The sequence below is a fragment of the Lissotriton helveticus genome, chromosome 1_2 (assembly GCF_964261635.1).
Source record: "Lissotriton helveticus chromosome 1_2, aLisHel1.1, whole genome shotgun sequence".
NCBI classification, from domain to species: Eukaryota; Metazoa; Chordata; class Amphibia; order Caudata; family Salamandridae; genus Lissotriton; species Lissotriton helveticus.
This window is the reverse complement of record NC_136058.1, coordinates 91,675,170-91,693,705: the sequence shown is the minus strand read 5'-3', so window position 1 is coordinate 91,693,705 and position 18,536 is coordinate 91,675,170. Positions and strand designations below refer to the sequence as shown.

At 42.6% G+C, this 18,536-nt stretch overlaps 1 pseudogene; it reads right to left on the bottom strand.

Moving 5' to 3' along the window:
• Window positions 1-7,828: 7,828 nt before the first annotated feature.
• LOC144807774 (3-hydroxyacyl-CoA dehydrogenase type-2 pseudogene) lies at window positions 7,829-8,758 on the bottom strand (annotated as a pseudogene).
• Window positions 8,759-18,536: the final 9,778 nt, after the last annotated feature.

The following is an 18,536-nucleotide window of genomic DNA, read 5'->3' as shown; positions in this document are numbered from 1 at the left end:
GATACCCTCGAATTCTATTCAGTACCCTAATCACACCCCAGCAGGTGGCCACGGTCCTGTTGACTTGAAGGGATAGAGAGAGCGAGGTGTCAAAAATTACACCCAGGTTTCTGGCAGATTGGGAGGGAGTGGGGCAGATGCCAAGAGAAGGAGGCCACCACTCACTAGACCAAACATCTTGGTCCTTCACAAAAATCAACACCTCCGTCTTTTCGCCGTTCAGCTTTAGGGAATTTATAGTCATCCAGTCTGCCACATACTGCATGCAAACCCTAAAACTGGCTGCAGATGTCTTGACGGAGGAGCGAGCCAGTGATACCATAATCTGAGTGTCATCGGCGTAGGACACCACCTCCATCCCCTGAGATCTTACTAGTCTTGCCAGGGGGGCCACATAGATAATAAACAGGGTCGGACTTAAGGCCGACCCTTGTGGCACCCCACACTGCAATGACTTAGCAGGGGAGAGGTAGTTCCCAAGCATCACTCTCTGCTCCCTTTCCAACAGAAAGGAATTGAGGAGACTCAGGGCCGTCCCCGTGACACCAGCTTCCCTAAGCCGAGATGTAAGAATGGCGGGGGACAAGGTGTCGAACGCGGCCGTGAGGTCCAACAAAACCAATACAGTGGTTTGGCCTGAGTCTACTTTGCGTCGGATGTTATCGACCACACAAGTAAGGGCGGACTCAGTGCTATGGTGTTTTCTGAAACCATGCTGCGTGTTATCGAGGTATTCAGAGGAATCAAGGAAGAGAGACAAATGAAGATTCAAATGCGCCTCGAGCATCTTAGCGGGGGCAGGGAGAAGGGAGATCGGCCTAAAGTTTTTCAAAAGGGCCGGATCGAGGGAAGGTTTCTTAAGCAGAGGTTTCACAGTCGCCTTATTTCCATACAGAAGGAAACGAGCCCTGGGTAATAGCCTTATTCATAGTCTCAAGCATAGGAGGAAGAAGGCTATTTCTACACTCTTTCAGTTTTTTCAGAGGTAGAGGATCCAGGGGGAAGCAGATTTAGTCCTGTCAAGTAACAGGTTAAGTCCTTCAAGGGATAGGGATGGAAATTCCATAAGTAGGTGGGAAGGATCTTTACCTAAAGAATCCAAACTGGAGATGACAGGCGGGATAGATTGATCCAAATCATGACATTGGGCTTCCAAAAAGACATGTATGTCCAAAATTTTGCTATGAAAGAAGTCAGAAATATTATTACAGAGTTCTTGTGAACTGACTACGGGATCTGGAAGTTGCAGGGAGCATAAGGTGTCTGCGATTTTAAAGAGCTCCCTGGAAGAGGTAAGAGAGCTGGTGAGATTGGAGAAATACTCCTGCTTCTCTTTGACCACTCTTCGTTTGTATTCCCGAAGTGCTGACTTATGAGCCTCACGGTCATTAAGATTCCACGATTTCCTCCAACTTCTCTCACTGCTCCTACATCCTTGCCTCAAGAGTCTTAGCTCGTCCGAAAACCAGGGTGCCGTAGGCTTTCGACGGGCTACATAGCGCAGAGATGGTGGGGCAAGTTTTTCCACAGCATTAAAGATGGAGTCCATCAGGTCTTGAGCTGCATCAGCTGCATCCTTTGCGGATAGAGATTCAGGGGTGGAAACAAGGGGGGCAAGAGCCTCATCTGAAACATTCCTAAAATTCCTCCTCAGGGAGAATGGCGATGGCATTGGGTTTAAAGAGCCTGAGACGGGAAAAGAGAATTCAAGTGGTACAGCATAATGATCAGTCCAGACCAGCGGAACCGGGGGACCAGTAGAAAGCCTAGTATCATTAGAAAATGCACCTGAGATGCTGCCTTTCAGTTGATGTCTGTTGCTCGATCACCAACAGGAAATCCTGTGCAGATTCCGTTGTTATTGCCGTAGTTGGAGCTACATCCAAGGCCTTTAACTGGTGGTTTGTACGAGTGGTTCTGCCACAGGTGCACCCTTCTCTTCCCCTGTGCTGATTTGTAGTGATTTCCATTGGTCTTTGTTCTAAATCGGGATTGCATCTGAATTTTCCCTTTTGCTCTTTGCCTTGTCCACTGCCTTCGGGGAGAAAATGTGGTACAATTCAGTTTTGTCCATTTTTTGTCTTGGCTCTCATTTTCAGCATTTAAGGTCGCTGGGTGGTTCTCAGTAGTGGGAGGTCTTGTGTTTCCTATGCTGACTATATCGTTTTAATTTCTTTTGTGCCTTTTTATTAATTTCCTCAGTTTCTTCTTCTCCCTGCGAGTGTTTTTTTTGTTGCTTTTCTACTTTTTCGGAGGTCTCTGTGTGCAATGTTTCTACTGGATATTCGTTTGCTTTGTCTCCTATACTAAACTATCTATTTGTCATGACAGGAGGACATATATTATTGCTCAACTTTAGTATTATCATATTGGTCCTCCTTAAGGTTCTTGCTTTGAGGTGTTCTATTCTGTTCAGCCTCCCCAGTAGCTCTAGATAACTGTCTCCCTAAGGGACCGGTCGAATAGCGTTTCCTGAGTAATCGGGGGCCACCTTATTTGTGTCATGACAACCGAACTCCGATCATGCAAGGGATAGGGATAGGATAGGTGCAGCGTTAGAAAAGGGAAACTGAAACAAAATAAGAATACAAATAATATGGTACATAAGTCTAACTACTCTCATTGAATTCTCACTAAAGCCATAGCAATACCTTAATAGGTTCTTCCCTGGTTGGAACCTTCCTCTCGGTCTAGCAAGATACCTCTCTCACTGCAGGGAAAGTAAAACCACCTAGGAGTCAAACACATTCCATTAGTGCAAAAACAACATGACCATACTTATATATATATGGCAGTGACTAATCCACATACATCCCCACTACCACACACCCTTGCATCCAAAGAAAAGAAAAACCAACTCCAGAACATGGAAAGTATCTTGATACTAGGGAACAAAAATGAAGTTCTGACAGAAAAACACGGCAATGTCAGGAAAACACCAATCCTAGTATAGTCCAGATAATACTTCAACAGGTAAGGAACTCAAAAAGGTAATCCACAGGTCATGAGCATAGTTAGTTTATATCCAATGTTAGAATAGCCTAAAAACAAATAGAACAAAGAAGAGCCTCCTTTACTGGTCCTGCGCTCCTGTAGCACTGGGAGAACAACCACAGCGGTCCCAGCGGTAAATAAAGGCACCCGCCAAAAACTCAAACCTTGCAGTGGTCCCAATTCCTAACCGCAGCCGCGGGTAACAATCCAGACAGGAACGATAGCAGGCTGAAGAAGCAGGACCCATTGAGAGGCACTCCCACCGCAGCCGCGAGCAGGGAAATCCAGAAAATCAATGGTGTTCACGCTCAGCCGAGCGGAACGCACCTTCCAACTCCGAGTGTGCCCATGATCAAAAACAAGGACATCTCCCTCTGCGTCTCGGACGGAGAGCGCAAACCGAGGGTATGAAACAAGGGGAAACAGAGCTGCCGCTCTGCCACCAGGAATTCAACACTAGCCCAGAATCACGTACAACGCTCCATTCGTAGTATGTGAATTAAATAAGTTAAATTCCTCCCAGAAGGATGGCCTTCTGGGAGATGTAGTTCTCTGTCAGTCGTCCTAATAATACGGTAGGTGCATTGGTAGTCAAATCCTGACAGTTTGTTGCATTTATCGGAGGGTCATTGTCCTGACCTGCCCTTGAGCGTATGGCTTTACTTGTTTTATTAGTGTGAACAGAAGATCTGGTAAGGTAGAAAGTTTGTCAATTATAGTATTGTTTCTCCTAATGTCATCTGGCTTACCATGTGGTTTGTCGCTACAGGCGGTGGAGTCCTATTTCTGATCAAACATGGCTATCTTTTTGCTGAGCGTTAAGATGCTTTGTGCAAACAGTTGTACGAGGTCTACTTGAACCTCTAATTTGTGCAAATTGACATGTCAGAGCTATGATAGTGGCCAGCAAGGAGGAGTTTATGGTGTTATGGATCATATTGGGGGAGTGATTATATCCCTACTGGGGACATGTTTGTTTGTTGGCTTGCACAGTCCTAGCCCCATTTGCACCCCTTTCTAGGATGTTCGCCTTGTCCTCCAGCCCGCGGAGTTATTAGACTCAAATTTCTCATGTATGAAACATTTGAAGGATCCAGGGCTTATTAATTGTGAAGCTACAATAAAGGTTTGCTCAGCGAGTTTGGGCAGTGACCATCCTCTCTCTTTGCAGCTGTCTAGAGGACTAGAACTCACCTGCTTATCCCTTTCTGTGCCACTGTGCCGTTGTATCTCTGGGTTGAGTTAATATTTAAACAGTTGATGTGTTTCGTTCGTCGTAATCAGGCCCTTGGCTGCCACACCTGTTTGATTCATTCATTTCATCGTAGTGGAAAAAATCCTGCTGATGTACCCTAGGCTTAGTTTCTCCCATGATAGTTGAGGTGAGCTCTATGATCTCCATTTCCTTGTGTTCAGCACCTAATGTTTGGGGAGAATCTTAAAGCTCTTTGATTACTTACATCTGTTAAGCTATTAACCTTAGATGGTCTTTCATCGAAGCCTGTTTGTGACTGGATGAGGGGGTAGACCTTATGAATTTTTGCACCTCCTTGCCTCGCTTGAACTTTGTTGCTTATTGATAATTGTGGGGGGTCTACCATGGTCCTAGTATTAGTGAGGTAGTTGTGAATAGTGTTGTGTCTTCTTGCAATGGAGCCTGGTCGGCTTTTCTTATTGCCTGTTGTACTCTGTCTTTTCACCCTGTGAGGGTTTCCTCCTGGGTCTGCCTGGGGTGGGTCCTCCTAGGGGGCTGTTTCTTTGCCTATGCCCAGTGGGAGGTGGGCCTTTTCACTTACTCTCTCTCTCATGAATCCGGCTCTGCACTCAGCCAGTTTCTTTTAGCTTATTCTTGAATTTGTGAGACTTGAAGACTTTATGGGAGAGCTTACAACTTAAGGCAAACGCTGGTGTCAGATCTCATTGATGCCGCTCCCAGAGGTGCAGTGCTGACCTTGCTTCTGCCACTGCGGCTACCATTGGTATCCCTGGTTCAAACTTTATTGAAGTTGCCTCTAACTCTCTTGCTACTATTGATATGGGCTTTCGTCCTTGTAGATCTTAAACCGCCTTGAACTGGTTAGCCTTTAGACTTAAGTGTTTTAGTCTTTTAGACTGTGTTTACTGTTTTGAAGGTGCGCTCATTGTGCAGCGCACTTCTTGCTGTGGGTGATGAGCTTGTCATGTGAGCCCGTTGTAGGTCAATGGATGTGTGCCATCTATTTAATGCAGGGAGGAGATTGATTCTGCAGGAGCAACGGATGCCCCCAAGCTGCACCCAGGCCTAGCTGGGCCATTTTTTCGGGGCTACCGGGCTCGCAATTGCAAGGACTGAGTCCAGCCCTTCAGTTCGTGCTCTCCCTGCACCTATCCAATAATAAGTAGGGGCCCCCTGAAAGTTAATCAGAGACAGACCGACAGGGGAGAATAGAAACTACCAAGCACAGAAATGTCTGCCCCCTCTATTTTATACAAATGGCTCGTAAAGAGTCCAACGTTTATAATTAGCAGAATTGAGCTCACCAAAATGCATCACCAGACCACATAATCAGCAGAACCACATAATGGAAAAATATATAAAGATTTTTTATTTTTTATTTATTAGGTTCATCACAAAAAGATCATTTCATAATCAACAACACAAATAATCAGACTCAACAAATCAAAAAATAGATAACCCGACACAACCCAACCATCTTTCATTCACTCAAGAACACTTAAATACATTCTCTACATCCTCTCAGAACACATTCCAGCAAGCACACCCATATATCCGTCAAACAATTCATCACTCATCCTTAAACAAAATTTCAGATGTAGCACACTGTAGTTGTCCTGCAGCGTCTTCCCAGTTGGCAACCGGGGACCGGATATCGTAATTGCTGAACAGAATAAAACAACGCCAATGCGCGTTTCGGTGCCGTGCCAGATCTACGGCAACACCTTCATCAGGGCATTCAACAGTGGGTAATGGGGGGACAGGATGATATCAAAACAGCAAGCAGTTTAGAAGCGACACAACCGTCGCATTAGAAAACGATCCCACGTTAGGCAAGGATTCCGGCCAATATTCACGATAAAGACTCCACAATGGCGGCAGCTGCGACCTGGCGACTCGTTCAGGCAAATATCACCATGCGTCGCGAAGGGGGAGCGGAATTCCGTAAAAGATACAGCGAGCGGATACTTTTCAGACTCAAAGTTTCAAACGTAGTCAATACACGAGTCCGTCAAGTGACAAACAGTCACTACAATTGCGCAGACAGATGAGGGCGTGCCGAATCCAGGTGCTTCAGCAATATTCTTCCTTCAAAAAATCGCCTCTGACTTGTAACGACATCTCTTGGAAACACAGCCTCAAGGATGGAGCACCTTCTTTTTTCATTTGATCACTTGAAATTAGAAGCGGAAGAAAATCAGCAACCACATTACTGATGCCTCGAATATATAAGACATCAAAGTTACATTCCTGTAGTCACACTATCCATCAAGAAATTCTACTAGATTCTGAATCTTATCCTTTCTTCTCAAAGATGTCTATGAGTAGTTTGTGATCTATTTTTACAACAAATATATTTTCCCACAAAAACTTTTTCATGTTATTTGTTGCCCAATGTATACTCAGGGGTTCTCTCACATTGACAGAATATTTTAATTCAGTGCCATGAGAAATTACCATTATTAATCTTTCATTTTTCCGATCACTTTGTTTCAACAGTGCTCTTAACCCTTTAGAGCAGGCACCAGTGTCAAGTTTAGATTCTTCATAAGCATAAAAACATCGTAAAAAAAGTGCAAGGGCTAAAACGTTTTTTGACTTCTTAAAATTCTAAGTGATACTGAGAGGACCAGAGAAAAGTTGTTCCTTTTTGCAATACATTTATCATGCTTTGAGTATGTTCTGTAAATTGATAAATATATTTATTTTAGTATTCGGTCAAACTAAGGAATTTAACTAGCACATCTCTATTTTTAGGAGCATGCATTGTACAGTTCTTTTTGACTTGATCATCTTTTGGTTTGATACCATCACACACACACACATTTATGCGCCAGAAATGTAATTTCTTTATAATTCAACTGGTGTTTAGTCTCCTTCAGAGTGATACCATAACTATGGAATCTCTCCAATACTTTCCTCAATCAATCTTTATGACTATCCCTGGGTGGTGAACTTTGCTCCGTTCACGGAGTTTTCTGCACTCCGCAAGCTACGCGATGTGCAGCAGTGTTTTTGCCCCGCTTGCGATCACGAACGGTAAGTTCGTGATAGTGAACGGTAAGTTTGTGAGCGTGAGCTGCCGCTCGGGTAGAATTTCCACCGAGCAGCAGAAATACCATCACAAACTGCAGTTTGCACTGCACTCCGCCACTCGCGGAACTTCACTGAGTTTTTTTGTAACTTCGCGGACTTCCACGTAATAAAAATATGCAAACTACTCCCAAGCCTAATTATGACCAGTGGTTCCAAAAACCAACACAGCGTCTTGATGCATGTTTAAACCTGGTATCCCTTTTGGTATTTTTGCCATTGCTCTTGGAAATACTGATACAGCAGAGATTAGACCAAAAGGCATCCTAGGAAATCTAAAGCTACCAAAATGAGTTATAAATATTGTTAAATCTTTTTTTTTTTTTTCCACATTCAAAACTTTAGTAGGAAGTGACTTTAATTATTCAATCTTCCTTCACCAGACTGTCCGTCGCTGGCATGGAGTTACCAGATGAATTTCCTGCAGTAGTCATCAAGCTTTCTGGATCAATGCTGTCCATCCAACGGGGCCAGAAGCTTGAAGAGTCTGGAGGAGAAGCGCCAAGTTCATAACTTCCATGGACAGTGGGGCAGCTTTACAAAGTTCAGGAGTCACAGAAGACAAGCCTCCTTTGGAATATTTGCTCCCTCCGTCATGGAAGGCCTGACGGGAATGTGACTGCCCAGCTTGAAGGACCCGACTCCCTGTCCAAGAGTACCAGTTTGTCCCTCAGGGCTGCATTCGGATGGCGCCATCCAGCCGGATTACCTCTCCATTCAGCATGGGGTTCTCCACAATGGCCTGGACCAGGTGCGCGTACTCTCCGGGGTCCCCGAGGCGGCTGGGGAACGGTACCTGCCTGGCCAAGAACGTCCTCACTTTCTCGGGGAGGCCAGCCAGCAGAGGAGTGGCAAACAAACCTGGTGCAATGGTGACCACACGGATGCCCATTGGAGCCAAGTTGCGGGCAATGGGCAGAGTCATCCCCACGATCCCTCCTTTGGATGCCGAGTAGGCTGCCTGCCCCACTTGTCCATCAAATGCAGCCACGCTAGCAGTGTTGACAATGACCCCTCGGTGCCCATCGGGGTCAGGTTCGTTCTTCCCCATTTCTCCGGCAGCCAGGCGTATGACATTGAAGGTACCGGCAATGTTTACCATGATCACCCTCTGGAAGTCCTCGAGGCTGTGTGAAAGATCCTTTTTGGCGTTGTAAGTCTTCACTGCCACGGCAATCCCAGCGCAATTAACAGCAATATCCAAACGCCCAAACTTCTCCCTTGCCATAACCAGGGCATTCTTCACATCTGCTTCTGACGTCACATCAGCAGGGGTAAAAAGGCACTGGTTACCCAATGATTTGGCCACGTTGCTCCCCTCAGACGTGGGAAGATCCAGCACCACTGCAGAGGCTCCCTGTTGGATGAGTCGCTCCACCGTTGCCCGTCCAAGACCCGAGGCCGCTCCAGTCATGATGCCCACCATACCCTTCAGGCTCCTCGGCGCCGCCATGCTGCCGCCTCCCTCGGTGCCTCCAGCCTATTGTTAAATCTTTTGATTCATCATGAAGTTTGATCTGATGATATGCAGAGGTAAGATCTAATGTGGGAAACACTTGCATTCTTGAGCTGAGAAAGCATCTCAGAGATGTTGGGAAGAGGTTATTTGTCAACCACTACAGCTTTATTCAAACTCCTTTGATAAATGCAGAGTTTTGCCTCACTTGATACCTTCCATGCTAAAACAACAGAAGCCAGCGGGTCTGTAGCATCAACTTCTTTAATATTGCCCTCATTTATTTTACATTTCTCTTATTAATCCAACATGGGTTGTCGTATGTCAATGGGAAACCTTACACATGTCTGACTCTTCATGTTTTAAAACTGTTTTATGCACATAACCAAATAAGCATCCCAATCTGTCACAAAAACACTTAAGGAAATTCCTTTCTCATCCTAACAATAAAACCAACTCCTTTTTCTTTTTGAATGGAGTTGACTGAAACATTTTTCTTCAGCACAATGTGTGGTTCATTATTTCGGGTCAAGAATTAACCCTATCTCTTTTTAATGAATCCTACTGATAATGATGTCACCTTTAACAGACACATAAATCTCCCTTACAGTAAATCTAGCTTTATATTCGTGCTCGCCATGAAAATAGCCTATAAGTTTAATGAGTTCACCTAGTCAAGTTTGTTTATTTATGGTAACGGAACTCAATTGAGGTCCACATAATAATTCAATAAAAAACAACAAGATTTCTTTAAAAAAGAAAGAAGAAAAAATAAAAATATCAATATAATGTTAAGAAGCATTTAAAGAAATAAAACAGTTTAAAACAAAACATTTCGTTCGGAGGATTAAGCATTGCTTCAATAAAATCCAAAGCAGTAAAAATACCCAATTGAAGGCACATAGGTCTTAACCATTTGCGTCTATATGCCATAAGGACCGGACAAACAAAAATAACATGGTACATATCCTGGGAATTAGAATTACAAAAATCACAGATATCTGAACCACCATACCATTTGGACAAAAGACAGTTCAGAGGAAGTAAATTATACCTTAACAAAAGGGTAAATCGCCATAACTCCATGAGGGAGATTCCAGCATAAGTATGGCTGGTTTTTTTTTATTTCACAAAATTTACCAGTGGGGAACATTCCTCTCTTTGCTTTACTTGTCCCACTATCTACTCTAAAACTCAACTCCCAAGAGGCAGACTTTAAGGATAACTTTAATTGGGCTGTAGATAATGAAAAAAGGCCTTGTTCATCTAGCTGTAATAATGTAACAGCCTGTCGGAAATTCCTTACAATTGAAGAATAAACATTAAAGGAACCCAACAGCTCATTTTTTATTAGGTACCTCAGTGTGCCAGGCATTCCTCCAGCTATATTAAAAACCCAACGCACCACACTCGCAGCTGCCTGTGCCCAAGAGCTACGCAGACCGAATTCTTGTCTTAACGAAGACGTAGAATTTGCAGTATTTACAGAAGCTAAGTTGCGTAATATGTTTCCTTCGGTAGAGTCCAAAAAATTCCAACATGCCATATCTACTATTTCTAGTCCGTAGATTAGGGATGCGGGGATTTTTGCTAGAAAAACCTCGAGCAATATGGAAAAGTGCCTTCTACCTGTCGTCTTGTAAAGAGAGATAAGACTAAAAAAAATCTTCCCTTGAGCAAGAGCTTTCCTGCTATTGTTCTCAGTGTGGGTTTTTTCATTTAAATTACTCGTGACTATCTTTCCAAGAAAGGGATAGGATTTGACTACTTTAAGTCTTTCACCCCCAACGGACCAATAATAATTTTCATATTTGGATTTTCTCCTTCCCCGAAAGCACATTATTTTGCTTTTTAAAATATTTATTTTTAGAAAATGAGCCTCAGCGTAGGAGAACAGAGCTTGTAAGCGGCCATTCAAACCTTTTGGGGTAAGGTCCAAAATTAAAATATCATCTGCGTACATTAAGCACGCTATTGGAGATCTTCCCAAAACAGGTGCAATACCATTACTAGATGATAATAGAGCCTTAGGGAGGTCAGCAATATATAACGAGAACAACAGGGGAGCCAGTAGGCAGCCCTGTTTAAGTCCATTATTTGTGGGTATAACCCTGGATAGTCCTCTTTCACCACCCATTAATACTCTGCACCAGGTGTCTGTGTGCAGTGCAATAACTAACTTTAATAAGCTAGGGGGCATCTCTAATTTAATTAACTTACTCCACAGCAGAGATCTATCCACCTTATCAAAAGCCGTAGAGAAGTCAATGAAAGCCCCATATACACCTCCTCTACGAACTGTAACATATTTTTCTACCAGGATTTGAAGAGCAGTAAGGTTGTCTAGAGTACCATGTTGTTTCCTAAAGCCAGTCTGTTCTAACGGAAGTATTGCGGACGCAGATACCCAGTCATTTAAAGAATTCAATAAACATTTAGTAAAAACCTTGCCTATGGCATCTAAGAGGGCTATTTGTCTGTAATTTTGAGGTAAATCTCTAGCCCCCTTTTTATAGAGAGGAATTAATAAACTCCCTTTCCAGGAATGCGGGACGGTGCCATTGGTAAAGCAAAGTTTAAAGACTGGATATAAAATTTTCCCCCATAAGGTACTATGTGATTTTAGTACTGAAATCGGAATTTCATCTGGGCCTAATGCATTAGAAGAGTGCAGAGCTTTAATTGCAGCAACAATTTCCAATTCAGAGGGAGGATCGTATGGAAGCAAGTCCTCCTGCAGCTTACCGGAATCAAACTTCTCACCATTACTGCTATAAAGGTGCTGGATAAAGTCAACCCATGTCTGCTCATTAATAGATATCGGTGAGGGTCTGGATCTTACCCCACATCCTTCTCCAATTAATGACCAGAAGATCTTTACCTGCCCGCTCTTAGATGCCTCACGAAGTTTAATCCAAAGGGCATCTTCTTTCTCCCGTTTTAATCTAGCCTTTATCCTTTTTCTCCTTCTTCTCAAAAGGGATATTCTTTGTCTACGTTCGGGAATAAAGGAGAGGTACTGGGCCCTAACCAATTTATTTATTTCTGTATTTAGATGACGAAGATCAGAAGGGATTTTAGAAATTATCTTTCCTGATGGAGGCTTTTGAACTTTAGATTTTAAGGTATGTAGAAGGGACGCAAAACAAAGTAGCTCTCTACCTTCCCATAAGATTAAGTTCTCTGCTGTGTATTCTAATATATTGGTCAAACTACTAATGGACCCTGAATTCCAATAGCATTTCCCTTTTTTATTATTAAAGTTCAATAAGCCCTCCCCAATATTCCATAGGTCCCTTTGAGGAGATGTTACATTTAATTTTACAAATAAAACATTATGATCACTAAGATCAGTAACAAGTACAGATAAATCCTTCAGAGAACTAAAAAAGGTACTGTCAACTATCACATAATCCAGGATCGAACCACCATTCCCTGATTTATGTGTAAGATGAGCAGGACTATCCGAGGGAAGCCTTCCATTGACTATTATACAATCTGCTTCGGCTAAGCTCTCCAAGATTAGTTTCCCTCTTTTATTTGTTTTAATGTTCTCTGGGAATATGGCTTTAGGTATCAGGAACGTTTCCTCCTTTACCTTATTCCTAAATAACTCCAAGGCACTATTAGATATTTTACCATTTAGGTCACCTAATAATAAAATATGAGGGGGGAAAGTAGATTCCTGAAGATTTAATATGAAAGAACAAATCATCTTAATACCAGAATTATAATTTATATCTGGAGGTAAATAGGCATTTATTATTACGAGTGATTTCTGGGGGGCATCCTTAGCAAAATTTATTAAGGTTATTGCCTGAAATAATTTGTTCGAATCTAAATAATGGGTATAATTCCAGTTGACTTTATTTGACAAAAGACAAACTAGCCCTCCCTTCGCACGGCCTCTTGTAGAGGGAGTAGCATTACTCTCCAATACATAATAATCTTTTACAACCGGGAAATTCCCTACCAGCCATGTTTCCTGCAAACAGATGATGTCTGCTTCTAAAGAATGCAAGAATAGCAACTTTACGGCACTCTGGATTAATCCGGCAGTGTTCCACGATATTATTTTTAAATTATCGTTAAAAATCTGAATTCATTCTAGGTGTAAAACCAGATTTATCTGATAGAACAGCGGGCAACCAACTCCACTCCAGATCGGCGTCCTTTACCCTAGTTTGTTTTATAGATAGCGGATTATTTACTATCACCTGTCGCTCATTTTTTGATATACGTATTTTTAACTCTTCGGTCACTACAGAGAAACCATCTGAAGGACAGGATTTTATACCCTGATAGGTTAACATTTTTCGGGGTCTTTGGCTTTCTATTTTAACCGGAATAAAAGGATCGACATCGATTCCTCTTATTTGAAATTCTTCTGCCCATTGTAGGACGTGATTTGTTACCAATTTGGAATAAAATTTTACCCGTGCTATCTTTCCATTCTCCGAGTTTAATAGTGTTTACAACATCTAGATCTGCAGATTGGATCAATTTTAGGCTCTCTATTTCATGGAAACAGTTAACTAATGCAGATCTATTTAGGATAAGATCTGGATCGAAAATAGGTATAAAATCAAGGAATAAGGTATCCACATTTTCTCTAATCTTAGGCACTGTCTTAGATACATATTCAGTTGCAACTACATCTGAGAATGGAGTAGCCAGAGGGTTAAGAATTAATTTTGGTTTAGGATCTATAATTGGAATTAAATTTTGATCATTCACCAATTTGATCTGCTCATCAAGATGCTGTTGGTTTATATGAGATAGAAATTCTTGTTGTATCTCTGTGGGGATCAACTTTGTAGTTCCCGCTTGCTCATGTAACGAATTAGAGTCCAAATCCACAGGATTGGAATTATCCAAAGAAGGCTCTTGTTCACATTCAAACGTAATTTTCCTTTGCCTTTTTTTATAAAATCTACGGTTTGATTTTCTTTTTTTGCATTGTTGTTTTTTAGATACTGTTATTTCAGGTTTTTTCTCCTTTAACGGGGAAACTTTATCCGGTAAAACAGGGAGGTTTAATGTTTCTTTCTTTGTTTGGGGAATGAAAATGGGGAAGATAGGGGGTAAAGTATTAGTCAAGTTATCCTCCATAGATGATAAGGCCTCGATCTCCTGGCTAATAAAAGCTACACAATTACCATTAATTGGATTCTCATTCCTATATACGGAAGATTCAGAAGGAACTGCAGTATGAGTGTTAGCTTTAACCAGGGGATCAGACGGTAAAGATACCTCAAGGGCTGTTTTTACATTTACTTCCTCATTTCCTTCCTTACTTAGATTTTTAGATGGAGTAATTATTTTTGGATGGATGACACCTTTCAATCCTGTATTGTGACTCAACAGTGCCTTTAAAATCAGGGTTACTGTATCAAATACGTTATCTGACCCATTAACTAATTTTTCCAAAAGCTGTAAAATAGATGAGATAAGCCGCTCTAAAGAGGATAAGGAATTAGATATTACATTATCTTCTCGTGTATAAAAGTTTAGGGAATCTTTATTTTGAATATGAGTGGGGCTAGGAAATAAGTTCATTTCAGGGGTGGAAAACTCGTGGTTTTTTGAAGGGGTACTACTAAAGAGATGTAACCTAGGAGTAGCTACAATATCCTGTGAGATAATAGAATTCTGTGCTTTAATTAATCCTTTCTGGGATTCAAAGTTTATATCGGGAAGGGTATAGTCCTCTGGGGGAATATGCAGAGAGGAAGAAGTACCAGGATGGATTTTTTGATCTGCCTTTAGAGGAGAGGGAAGATTATGTACTACAGCCATAACAGGGAAAACAGAGGTGTTACCTCGATCTGCAACGTTTACAGCTTTGTCTTGGGTTTCGGGAGGATGAGCGGAGTCTTCCTCTTGGTTCTTATAAAATATATCTTGTAAATGGGGCAGGGCAATGATACCTAATAAGGTACTATCATTTTTAGTAACAGAGGGGTCTTTCACCTGTTCTTTACTGTTGATATTAATATTTTCAGTGAGGGCCCCCTCCCGATCTACTCTATCTTTACCCTTATCCCATAAAGAGTATAGTTGACATGTACTTTTTAATTGTAAAGCTGACCCATCTCTGTTTCGCAAGGGATTAGATTTGGTTTTGGAACAGGCTCTACCAACTAAAACTCTTCCAGATCTCAATTTCTTAGTAGTCATCTTGTCTAGAGGGACAATATACGATATCACCTTAAAAATAATCAGTTAGAAACAAAATAAGAAAGAAGGAAACACAATATAATCCGCTAATTAGCAGTAAACATTAAACACTCTATCAGTCCTGAAACAAAGAGGCTAAAGGGGAGTGGCCCAGCCCAGCCTCAATCGGTCACAGTCGGTCCCGCCCTTGTCCCGGGCTTCTCCCGGCGCCCTCCCGCGCGCTACCGGGCAGCGGTGATGATGTTCTACTTTGTATAGCGGGGAGGATTAAGGGGGTGTGGCCAACAGGGAGAGCGGCACCAGGTGTTTGTGGTGAGGTCAGCAGCAGAGACTCTTGGATCCTGTAGTCCTGCAGCTGCCGCGCTCGCAGCCCTGCTGTGCAGAAGTCGTCACTAGGATTCAGCGAGACCTGCTCCCCTCACAGTACACACCAAAGCAAAACAAAGCGCCGGGTCCGGCTAGGAGTAGCGCTCTGTCGTGGAGATGGCGCTTAGGAAGAGAGGCAATAGCGAGCTCCACTGGCGTCGAGAGTCCAATCCAGCACAACTCTCTCGTAAGAAAAGATAATCCAGCGAAAGTAAGCGGCCAAAGATCTTTTAGCGTTTGAAGGGGGGGCGTGGCCAACAGGGAGAGCAGCACCAGGTGTTTGTGGTGAGGTCAGCAGCAGAGACTCTTGGATCCTGTAGTCCTGCAGCTGCCGCGCTCGCAGCCCTGCTGTGCAGAAGTCGTCACTAGGATTCAGCGAGACCTGCTCCCCTCACAGTACACACCAAAGCAAAACAAAGCGCCGCGGGACCCGTGAAGCGGGTCCGGCTAGGAGTAGCGCTCTGTCGTGGAGATGGCGCTTAGGAAGAGAGGCAATAGCGAGCTCCACTGGCGTCGCGAGTCCAATCCAGCACAACTCTCTCGTAAGAAAAGATAATCCAGCGAAAGTAAGCGACCAAAGATCTTTTAGCGTTTTAATGAGTTCACCACCATAGGCCAAAAGTCATCTGTGATAATTAAATATTTTGCTCCATGGTATTCAAAAAGAAATCCTTGGGAACCAGTGTATTTGTGGCACCAGAATCAAATAATATCCTGACTTCTAAACCATTAACTTTTTCAAAATCTAAGGGGCCATCTTTACAGTGTTTAATTACTTGAAGTACAATGTTTCCACTTTTAAATTCACTCTTGGTACTATCATCCTCAAAATGTACCTCTTTTACTTTATTTCCCATGCTTTTGGAACTGCAATTCTTGCTATAATGACCCTTTTCCCCACACAGTTTACATGTTGAAGCTCAGGTGAGACAACTTTTGTTGTTAGCCAAATGACCTGATGTGCCACACTGGAAGCATTTATCAGCAAAATGTTTTTTGTATGCACTATGACCTTTTTTGTGTGACAGCCTGAACTCTCTGTAGATTTTTTTTCAGTACCTTTGTAATCACCCAGGCTAATGAGTGTATTATAGCAATGACAAGAAACTCTTCAAATTTAGGATCATCTCCTTTGCCTTTTCTATGTTACATCCTAACATGAATTGATCTCTAATGCGCTCATCTAAGTTTCCTTCAAACTTGCAAGATGCTACTTTGCGTAAATCTGAAATATGATTTTCTACAGAATCTTTTGGTTTCTGCACCCTTAATCCAAAATGGTACCTTTCAAGAATGATAATGATCTTTGGCAAGTAATGCTTCTTAATGCAGAATTGATATTCTTTGAGACCTTTGGCTCAGCAGAAGCGTGCACACAAGACACGGCAGGGGGTTAGTTGAAAGCGGGTTTCCTTAGGCAACAGGTATTTGGCAACTGAATGCACTAAGTAGGTTCTGACTCCGTGGAGCCACTGATGCTGTAATCCTTGGCAAAAACTGCAGCAAGCTCTGACTCAAAGGAGTGTCTGCAATGGAATCCACAGGGAAGCTGTAAGCGAGCTCCAGATTCAGAGGGGCAGCTGCCACTTTCTAAAAGGCTGACAAGAGCTCCGACACCGGGGAGCAGCCTTGGCATAGGAACAATGGAATCCACAGGAAACAGAGGAGGTCCTTGAATAATGAGCCATGATCCACTGGCTCTCACCTTTGATTGACAAGCAGCGGCTCTGCTCAAGGGAGGGACTTATACAGGCAGTCAAAAACCCTGGAGAAACAACAGCAGCACTAATGCCTTCTGGGATCGGTGGTTCTTCCCAATTCCCACAAACAAAACGCAGTCACACAGCACTACCAGTCTCACTTCTTTGATGGTGCTACTGTTTCCCCCCTAGTTATTTGCTTTTACAGAGGATCATGACACTTACAGCCAGTTGTGCCTTTGAAGTGGGGGGCCTTCAAAGCAGGACGAAAGTAAGAGTTAGAAGAATGTAGCCATTCAAAAGTGTGTCCTTTATGCATTTATCAAATGGGCTTGATACACCCATTTTTTTTAATGATTGTATGACATTTCAACGCATACCTATACCATGAATGCGTTTACCATACAGTCTTTATAACACATACCTTTACCACACAAATGCCTTTACCACGCATGCCTTTATCACACATTTACATATGATAACATTTAAACTGCCTTTACCACGCATATCTGTACTACTCACACTTTTACCATGCATACCTTTACCACACCACACAATTTTAAATATTAAAATTAACTTATAAAAATTGCCCAAAGATAAACTTGTAAAACACTACAATGATTGAAAACACTTTAAGTAACTAAGATGGCAGATGCACATGCTGTAGAATGTCAAAAACTACGAGCAAAAAATAAATTATTTGATAATATGTTTAGTCATAATATTCTTCACAGTAAAACAAAGATTACCTAAGTAATTTAAATAATGGCAAACCCTTTGGAAACACATAAACACCCCAAGTTACCATTTTGTTGTGCTCCGAGGTATACTGCACTGTGAGTTGACCACACGCACTGCTGACAGGAGGAGACTCAGATACAGAGAGTGCTGAACGTAGTGCAGCCTATGTTTCAAAGTGATATTAACTATTACCAATTAAATATATACATTATATTTGTTTTTACTCCCACAGACCCCATGTGAGTAGGAGATTCTATTTATCACTGCTGACTGGCAGTTACTTCTTTACACATAAAAAATATGCATAAGAAGGTTAAATGAAAATTATAGTATTTTATTTAACACATTTTTTTTTTCATTTTCGATTTAGAGCCAACTTGGGGAGGATACTGAAGAGCGAAGGGAAAGATTTACTATTCTCAACTCGGGAAGATGCTGGGCAAGGAAGGGGGCAAAATTAGTAATCTAGCTCCAATTAGGGCCAACTTGGGCAAGGTGCTGGACACTGAAAGTGTGCAGATTAACTCTTCCGAGTTACCAGTAAGGGCCAACTTGGGGAAGTTGCTGTATACTGAAGGGTCATAGGGGGGCGTGGTTTGGCGCCGACCGGGATGGCCGCCTGAGCGTGCAGCTCCGCGCCAGGTCCCGTAATTTATCCTGTTATCGCCGCCTCTGGAGCCCCTGGAGGCGCGCATTCACCGTCTTAGGTGATTTTGACTCGGGGCAGAGAGTCCGGTTGCTGACAGGGCCCCGGAGGACGAGCGAAGCCCGAGATCCGCATGCGGAGGTG